The sequence below is a fragment of the Hydra vulgaris genome, chromosome 02 (genome assembly GCF_038396675.1).
Source record: "Hydra vulgaris chromosome 02, alternate assembly HydraT2T_AEP".
NCBI lineage: Eukaryota > Metazoa > Cnidaria > Hydrozoa > Anthoathecata > Hydridae > Hydra > Hydra vulgaris.
Window position 1 is genome coordinate 48,720,888 of NC_088921.1, and position 10,978 is coordinate 48,731,865.

At 26.1% G+C, this 10,978-nt stretch overlaps 1 non-coding gene across 1 annotated transcript; it reads right to left on the reverse strand.

Moving 5' to 3' along the window:
- Positions 1 to 10,001: 10,001 nt before the first annotated feature.
- trnat-cgu (transfer RNA threonine (anticodon CGU)) lies at positions 10,002 to 10,073 on the reverse strand. Its single transcript has one exon. It is a non-coding gene; the product is annotated as a tRNA-Thr (tRNA).
- Positions 10,074 to 10,978: the final 905 nt, after the last annotated feature.

The window sequence follows — 10,978 nt, forward strand, 5'->3', positions numbered from 1 at the left end:
AGCTTATGATAGTAAGAAGACTAATGGGACGGCAGTTAGATAAGTCAGATCGCTCTCCAGAAAACAAAACACTGATAAGCACTTGTTATATATATTAAAAATTATAAAAAACAGCTCAAGAGAATTCTTCTGCAAGTTTGTAACAAGTACGTTGTCCGGTCCACAAGCTGGAGTCTAAGCAGGAAATCACATTAGAGAAGCTGGAGTTATACGAATGCCAAGCAATGGATCAACCTGTTTGTCAGTTAAATCAGGTAGAACTTGATTAGTGGAACCAAAAGATGAAAATGATGAAAAGTTATTCAAACAATTCCGCTTTGTCCTTAGGTGAGGTAACAAAATCTGAGAAATTACAGATTTGCTCTTATTATAGACACTGTTAAAGATTCTCCAGAAGTCTCTGGAGCCTAATTTTTGAGATAAAATAAAAGATTTTGTTACCTGAGAGTAACGGGCTTTGGTATTAAATTAATTTAAATCAATTTATTTAAATCAAAACAACCCTGTTGATAAAGTATTCTTAAATTTTTTATAAAATATATTAATTTATAATAAACGTACTTAGTTTCGTAATTATTTATCATTCTTTTAATTATCTCTCATAAATAAACTTTATAATTTTTTATTAACAATGGTTATCAGACAGCACTTTATTTATCATTAACATAGCTCAAATTACCATTAGGATAGCTTAACTTATCATTAGTATAGCTTAACTTATCATTAACATAGCTTAACTTTAGTTTTAACATAGCTTAACTTTAGTTTATACAATTTTATATTTATTATGAGCAACTACTCGAACTTGGAGTTATGTGAGTTAAAGTTAAAGTATTTTAACCTAGCCTGATAACAAAAATGGATCAAGCGTAAAAAAGGTTACAATGTGTAAAAAAAGACAAAATTATTTTGAATGTCTTGCAACTCTTTTATTTCTCTATTGCAACTCATCATGTCTTTTGCTGTTCTTGTATTTGCAAGAAAACAATTAAGTTTGCAACTGAAAATGTAACTTAGCTTAGTTTCGAATTGGAGATTGAAAAATTTTTTAAACACTTTAAGATAGGAAATGAGTTAAAATCTCCTTGTTTAATTACCAGTTACCATTACGGTAACTGATATTGAAAATAATAAAAAACACCTTAGATAAGATATTATAGAATTGAAAAATTTGTTATTTTACAAACAGTGCTGAAATCAGTTTTTGATATCAAGCATTTTTCCTATAGGTAACATGCTACCAATAGGAAAAATGGTTTAACAGTGAGTGAAATCTGTTGTTAATAAAAAGTGATCTAAAAAAAGAAAGTTAAGAAGTGATATAAAAATTATATACCACTTTATATTTATATATGACAAAGTCTGCAATAATATTTGCATAAATATATATATATATATATATATATATATATATATATATATATATATATATATATATATAATATATATATATATATATATATATATATATATATATATATATATATATATATATATATATATATAAATGTATATATATATATATATATATATAAATGTATATATATATATATATATATATATATATATATATATATATATATATATATATATATATATATATATATATATATATATATATATAAATGTATATATATATATATATATATATATATTTTTTATTTTTTATTTTTTAATTTTATTTTGCCGTATAATACTACGTATAATACTTACAATGAGAAAAATCGTTTACATATATAATAAATGGCCGGAGCAAGAAGAAGACATACTGTCTTATCACCGTGCCCCGTTAACATAGAAGCCGTCAGTTAATATTACAATTTAAAAACTTTAAACATAAAAGTATATATATATATATATATATATATATATATATATATATATATATATACATATATACACACTCATACATATATATATATATATATATATATATATATATATATATATATATATATATACATATATATATATATATATATACATATATATATATATATATATATATATATATATATATATACATATATATATATATACATACACATATATATATATATATACATATATATATATATATATATATATATATATATATATATATATATATATATATATATATTATATATATATATATACACATACATACACACATACATATATATATATAAATACACATTTCTACAAAGATAATATAAAACTTATAATAAGATATTAAAATAGCATAAGTTTTCAATAACAAAATATTTAAATGAAAAATAAAAGTCAGAAGATCAAAAAAAAATAAGTTATGACTTTTTCACACACAAAAAAAAGTAGATGAACCCCTATTCAGTTTATATATTTTTTTATTATTTTATAATCAAATTTTAAAATAAATATTTTAGATCGAAATTTTTTCCTAATAAGAAACGTTTACATAGTATTTTGAATTGTTCAAAAGATATGTTTTGAAGAATGTTATTTTTATTAATTTTTTGAAAAAATTCATTCCATAGAAATGCTCCACGATATTGAATTTGGAATGAACTGAGTTTGAAATAGAATCTTGGAACTACAAAATTATCATTTGAAAAATTTGTGGGGTACTTATGAGAAATTTTAGTAAAGTAAGAGTGAAATATATTAGGCGACAAACCATGTTTAGATTTAAACATGAACAGCATAACTTGATATATATTAAGTTTATAAACATTGAGTGCATTAAGTTCCATTAAGAAAAGCTCTCCATGAGCAGTTCTCTTAACGCCAAAAATAATTTTGCATGCAATTTTTTGTTTACTATAAATTTTTTTAAGCTTTCCATAGTTGCTACTTCCCCATGCAATATTGCAATAGGATAGATAACTATGGATAAATGAAAAATATATAATTTTTAAAGACTTGATATTGAGAAATGGTTTAACTCTATATAGAACAGAAATATTTTTGGAAATTTTATTTTCAATAGATTTAATATGAGATTTCCATGATATATTTTCATCTAATATTATTCCCAGGAAGTTTACATTTGATTCTCTTTTAATAACTGAATTATTCATAAAGAGATTGGGTAATTTTAGAGGGAGGTGATCACTCTTACTAGGTTTATGAAACAACAAAAATTTAGTTTTCAGTACATTTAATGAAAGTTTATTACAAATAATCCAATCATTAACTTTTATTAGTTCTTCATTAAATATTTTAAAGATCTTTTATATTTTTATTTGAGTAAAAAAGATTAGATTTGTCAGCAAACAAAATAAGATTTAAAGTCTTTGAAGCTAAATATAAATCGTTAATGTACAACAAGAATAACAGTGGTCCTAGGATGGATCCCTGGGGAACACCACAAGTTATAACTTTGTTTCCTGTTTCATTTTCTTTATACACTATGTATTGTTTCCTGTTTGACAGGTAATTTTTAAACCAGAGTAGGTTATTGTTTAATACTCCATAGAGTTCTAGTTTTTCTATAAGTATGTCATGGTCAACTGTGTCAAATGCTTTTGACAGATCAATAAAAACTCCTAGTGTATAACAATCATTATTGAACCCATCGGATATATAATTTATTAAATCGATTACTGCATGATCCGTTGAATGTTTTTTTTGAATCCAAATTGTTTATTATACAGTATTTTGTTTTTGGTTAAATATTTATTGAGCCTATCATACATAATACGTTCTAACAATTTTGAAAAGCATGGTAAAACAGAAATAGGTCTATAATTTAACATAATTGTGTTATCGCCAGTTTTAAAAATAGGTGATATTTTAGCAATTTTTAATTTCTCCGGTACATTACCGGATTGTATTGAAAGGTTAAAAATATGAAACAAAGATGGTTCTATGATATCGAAGATTGCTTTCACTACGTTCACGCTAATTTGATCAATGCCAGCGGATTTATTATTTTTCAGACTATTGAACGCATTACGCACCTCAGTTATATTTAAACTAACTTCTTTCATAGATATATTGGTTGGTTTTATATAGGATTTGAAATTTGTGGTGTTTTTTAGGATTTTATCTGCTAAATTTGGGCCAACTTCAAGGAAATAGTCGTTGAGCTTTTCAACGATAGTTTCTTTATTACTGATCATTTCCCCATCAATTATGAGTTTTTGTGGCAAATTATTGTTAGAACATCTTTTTTTATCAATTATCTGGTTAATCACATTCCAGGTTTTTTGAGTGTTTCCTTGTGTTTTTTTAAGCATCTTAGCATAATAAATTCTTTTAGAGTGTTTCTTTGTTTTTTCAAATAAACTTTTATAATTTTTGTAATTTATTTCATTTGTAAATGATTTATGTTTTAGATATTTTTCATAAAGTTTTTGTTTTCTCTTAGATGATTTAAGTAAACCTTTGGTCATCCAAGGGCTTAAAAGTGATTTTAAATTTATAACTATTTTTTTTATTGGAAATGCCAAATCGTAATATTTACAAAACTGCGCCAAAAAAAGATCATACGCCTTATTTGCCTCTTGTGATTGTAATATAAGGTCCCAATCAATTTTTTCTGATAAGAGATTTCGAAAGTGCAACAAGGAGTTTTCATTGATCTGTCGCATTTGGATTGTAGATTTTAAAGCAGAATAAGTATCAGTTATATTATTTGTAATTAAGAATATTGGGAAATGATCTGTTATGTCAGTTTTGATTATACCAGATTCTAGGAGGCAATTATGAATATTATTAGTAAATATATTATCAAGTAATGTTGATCTTAGTTATTCTGGTTGATTTGTTTATTGTTGGAATTATAACATGTTGAATTAAGGTATTTAAAAAATATTGAACATTTACATTTGAAGAATGATTTAACAAGTTTATATTGTAGTCACCAGTTAGGTATTGTGGTTTATTCTCCTCCGGCTAGTTGCCATACAGAGACCACCATACCAAGGCACGCAAAGATATGTTCAGCCCCCCAAGAAGGAGCGTCATAACCGGCCGAGAGTAAAGTGAGTTTTGGAAGAACGAAGTTATTTTAGAGCAAAAGTTGGAAGCAATCGTGTTAGAAAGATAGCATAGAGAAAGCGGACAGGATTGCACATGATGTTAGATTGTGCAAATATAATTCAGCTATTCCATAAGAAACAGGAAATATTTGAGATCACCAGTTAAGTAAACGCGTTTCTTTGTTATGTTGGTGTTGCTTAAAAAATTTTTAATATAAGATTTAAATATTTTAAAATTCCCACCTGGCTTTCTATAAATAGAATTAATGATAATATTTTTGGTTGCATAATTTGTTATTTCGATGCACAACGACTCACAATCTGTATCATTAACATTGACGTCATTACGCAATATAAAGTTAATAGATTTGTGAACACTTACACTGCCACCAACGTGGGTTTTACGAGGTTGGTGAATTGATACGTAGTTATTTAATTCATAATTACAATTTTTTTCATTGCTTTTTAACCACGTTTCCGTGAGACTAATTATTTTAAAATCGTGGTTTAGATCAGGCAATAATAGTTTTAGATTATCAAAGTTTTTATTAATACTTCGAATGTTTAGATTTAAAATTGAAAAATTATTATTTATTTTTTTACTAAAAAATTGAGTAGATTCACGGACTAAATAGTATTCACTTACAATGTTTTTTTATTGAAATAGTCACCACCCAATCGCGTATGATCAGCTTATCATACGAGATGGTTGCAAACTTTCCTGCCGCTCGTTCGATTTTCATCTGTTCTCGTAGATTCTTCCTAATTTGCACTGTCTCAGCGCAAAAATCTTCATTTATATAGATATTTTTACCTTTAAGATTAGTGGTCTTTTTAAGACTATCGATTTTATCTTTAAAGTCCAGAAGTTTTATTATTATTGTTCTTGGTTTAACTGAGTTTTTTTGACCAGTTCTGTGTGCCCTTTCTATTTTAATGCCTTTTAGACAAAAATAATTTTCAAAAATTTTATTTACCTTCATTTTGCTGTCTTCCCAGCTTTCCCCATCGTTTTCTTTAACTCCGTCAATTCTCAGATTGTTCCGCGGTGATCGATCTTCCATTTCTCTTAGTTTGCCTCTAATTTTAATAAATGCTGATTTGTTACTTTGAATTGCGCTTGTTGTTATACACTTCTCTTGTGAATTAACGACAGACCTAATTTTTTCATCTATTAAATGTTCGTGAAAATTTAGACTCACTTTAATATCTTCAACCTCTTTTTTTATTGTTTTGATCTGTTTACAATTTTCTTTAATATTTGATTCAACAATATCTAATCGCTCGTATGATATTTTTGTGCTACTACTTATAATGTTTAACACTTTTCTTGTTGTTTTATCATGCTTTCACTTTCTTTTTTAAACTCCTTAAACATTTGTTTCATCATTTTCTCTATTTGATCGATTGTAACTGCCATAATAAATATATCGAGTATATATATATATATATATATACATATATATATATATATATATATATATATATATATATATATATATATATATAAAATAATAAAATAATAATATTATATATTTTATAATAAAATAATATCTAATACGAAATAACTTTTTAGCTTTATTATATATATATATATATATATATATATATATATAGGGTATATATAGGGTATATATATATATATATATATAGGGTATATATATATATATATATATATATATATATATATATATATATATATATATATATATATATATATATATATATATATATATATAGGGTATATATATATATATATAGGGTATATTATATATAGGGTATATATATATTAGGGTGTATATATATAATAGGGTATAAATATATTTATATATATATGTATATAAATATATATTTTTATTTGGCTTTATTATATATATATATATATATATATATATATATATATATATATATATATATATATATATATATATATATATATATATATATTAGGGTGTTCCAAAAGAAAACATTTTTGAAAAATATATGCAGAGACCCCCTTAATGTGTTCTATCTAATACAAAAACACTATATTTAAAATTTTTTTGAATAAAAAATATTTTAAGGGGTCCCTCAACACCCTCGAATATTTAATGAGTCCCTAATATTTTAAAAAAAAAAAGTTTTTTTAAAGTATGTCAACCTGGTACTCAAATGAAGCAAAATTATATAAAAATTTCAAAAATAATATTTAATTTGGAAAAACTTTAACTTATTTATCAAAATTGTCATAAAAATACATAAAAAATGCATTTTTTTGTTTTTTGTTAAAAAACGTAATTTTTCATGTAGTAAAACCGAAAATAACAATTCTATATTTGAAATCTATATTATTTTTGAAATTTTTATATAATTTTGCTTCATTTGAGTACCAGGTTGACATACTTTTGAAAAATTTTTTTATTGAAAATATTAGGGACCCATTAAATATTCGAGGGTCTTGAGGGACTTTTTAAAATATTTTTTATTCAAAAAAATTTTAAATCTAGTGTTTTTGTATTAGATAGAACACATTAAGGGGGTCATTGCATATATTTTTCAAAAATTTTGTTTTTGGGACACCCTAATATATATATAAATAAATTAGTAAAAACACTTATCTAATTTTTTCTTTCTTCAACTCAAGTTTTATCTTATTTCTTATCTTTCTCTTTTAGATTTCTTACTACATACCACTTTCACTAACTATTATAATAGCTAAACATTTATAAAAAAATGTTTAATATTAAACATTTTTTTATAAATCATGAACACAATGTTGTTGTTGAACGACAACATCACTGTTGACAACAGTCAATATAATGGCTAAAAACATGCTTTCAGTTCGTATATCAACGCGTGCAGAGAGTTATTATGCAATTGTTAACAATTAGCAACTGCTAACTTTTACTAATTGTTAATAATTAAAGGTTGCTTTGCTTTGTTTTAATTTCAATAAAAATGTAAATAGAAAGTAATAAAAATTACTTATCCGTCTGTAAATTTTAATGTTAAACAAAAAATTTTAAAAACTATAAAAAATAAAATTGATAAATCTATCACAAATATTTCTGAAAATCTAAATATGGGGCATGGGCATGATTTTGTGGTGTTCGAGAAGATTCCCCAAATCCCCCCTAGGGTATGGTTCCAAAAAACACTTTTCAACTTTTTGCTTGTTTTATATTAAACTAGATCAAAGTTCATCGACAGATTTCAAATTACATCAAAAAAAAATTTTTCGTTTAAAAGTTGAGACCATTTAAGGTTATTTCAGGGGGTAATTTTAGGCTTTGCATTGTTATAAATCTTAAACGAAAAGAGATTTTTTGATGAAATTTGAAATCTATCGATGAATTTTGGTCTACTTTATGATAGAACAAAGAAAAAATTTACGATTAAAGGAGACGTAGTTCTAAGAGGGGGGCAGTTAGGGATCGGGGCGGGGTTGGTTTAGCTTCAATTACCTTAATTTTTTGCAAGTCATCCTCATTTGCTACCAGTATCAACATACTAAAAATTTGAGTATGCCCCATGCTTATTAGCTACCTATCTTGAACAACAAACTTCCTGGGCACTGCCCCAAAATATGTGTTTTCTCCCCAGGCCCCCACTAAAAAAAGTTGTCGTTTACATTTTTTGAATGAGGAAATGTTTTCTAATGATAATCAAAAATAAAATCTCTGGGGATGTGTTGCAAGGTCTTAGAGTATGTTCCTATGCACCTTGATACCGAAATAATCTATCGATAATAATATAAAATATTGCGGGATTATTAGCAAAAAAATGTATCATAAAAAAACACTTTGTAGATCATTTTCGCTAAACTTCCAATTTTATTTAGTAATTATTATTTATTTAACAATCATCACATTTTCTCACGTAAAATCGTTTTAGTTTACATATTAAAAATCTGCTTTGCGTTAACGTATTTGGATTTTAAAAACATTAAAATAGACCAATCACAAGAATGATCTGGAATATATACATTAACTGTATGTTATCCCTACTAGACAAGGCGACACATCAGTTAGGTTGAACTAAAAGAACTATAAGACGTGGGGAAAAAAGAATTAGCTTAATCAATAGTCAAATAAATGGGTAAAATATAAACACTTGAGTGATTCCAGATAAATACTTTTTTAAGCATCTAAGAGAAAAATAGCAAAAATATTTTATAGCAAAATCGAAAAAGTGTCCGTGCATGTTACTGAACCGGGGTCCAACAACCATTTGATGGGCATCTTATTACCATTCTAAATACCTATATTTTATCCATTAGATGTTTTGCTATGTGATGAGTACTTTTTAAGATATTTTAGTTGCCCAACTTGCCCCTATGCTCAACTAGCCCAGCTCTACCCTATGACAGAATTGTTCATGCTTGAATTAATTTATTTTTGCGTTTGGCCTAACCCATAGTTTTCAGGTTTTGATTTTTCGATATTCTTCATTAATAACTGTTATTTCATCATTTCACACAAAATCATTCGTCTTATATTCAAAGTCAAAAGATAGTATTTTGTATGCCCCAACTTTTTTTCTTAAGGACTTTTTTTTTTTTTAAAGAAATTCGAAACCCGTATTGTGATAGTGAAAGTCTAAAGGGGTGACACATAAAGTTTACCGCTCTGGATGACACCAACCCCAGTGACGCCACTGGCTTAATGTTCAAACTTTAAACATGTTTTTAAAAAAGTCGCGAGTTTTTTTGGTGTTTTTTTTTTAACATTTTAATACCGAATTAAATAACTTTTCGTTTCATAAATGTTTATATTAGCGTAGGATCCTACGTTACACGTAATAGTGCGTTGGATCCTAAGTTACACGTAATAAGGTAAAAAGCTAACGCTTGAAATATTTATATAATTTAATTAAATTATATAAACATTTCAAGTGTTAGCTTTTTACCTTATTACGTGTAACTTAGCTCAAAAACAGTTGCTATAAAGACTTTTAAATTTTTAAAGATTACTAATTAGATTACTTACTTTTTTTTTTAATTACTTACAAAAATAAGTTTTTTTAATTATTTTAAAAACAAAAAAAATTTTTTGAATTATATAAAATAAAAAACGCAGGCACAGACGAGGATCGAACTCGCGATCTTCTGTTTACGAGACAGACGCCTTACCACTTGGCCACTGCGCCTTGAAGTCCTCGTTGTATAATTTAAATTTTTATAAATTAAAAAGATTAAAAAAGTTATTTGCAATTGTAAAATTTGAATATTATTCATAAACTTCAATGCTTCTCAATAAAATCAAAACCTAAGCTTTTAAAATTCTTTAAGTACTTTTGTGCATATAAGAGTTTGTAATATAATTACTTTATTTACTGAAACTTTATGTGGGGGCTTAATCAAAAGATTGCGATGACGCATTTGTCATCTTCGCGGAGGCATAGCTACTATAATACTATATTCAAAAGTTGGCAAGGTATATGGGCCCTCAGTGCTAGGGAATCCTTGTTCAAGCCAGCTTGCATGGATTTATTTAGTCGGCGACTTGGCACTATGAAGTTAGGTAGTTCCTACCCTAATAAAAAAAATTTATAATCTGTATTTAAATAAAAAAAAATTATGTAAATAAAGAATAAATATTTTGCGGCGGTAAATACCGCCGAATAAAACTGTAATTTTTCTAAGATAAGGAAACGCAGCAAACATTGTTATAGTTGATTTGTAGTGAACCTATATAGGCATTTTGAGCGTTTCATTGGAGTTTTGCTCATCGGTTACTTGGTGGACCAGTAGTCGCACCCGCTATAAAAGGCCAGCCGATAACTTTCATATTAATAGTATAGTCATCGGTTAACATATTAATAGTACCTAGTCATCGGTTAGCCACTTTTGGCGGCTGTCACTAGGTAACCGATGGCAAAGGTCCACTAGGTAACCGATGAGCAAAACTACAGTGGACCGATGGAAATGTCTAAATAGGTCCACTGATATTCCGCTATAGAATGTTTGCTAATTTATGGTCGGGTGAATTTTAGTTTTGAGGATCTTTTTTTTTATTTTTTAGAAACAGTTGGTACTTTTTAAGGATTCACCC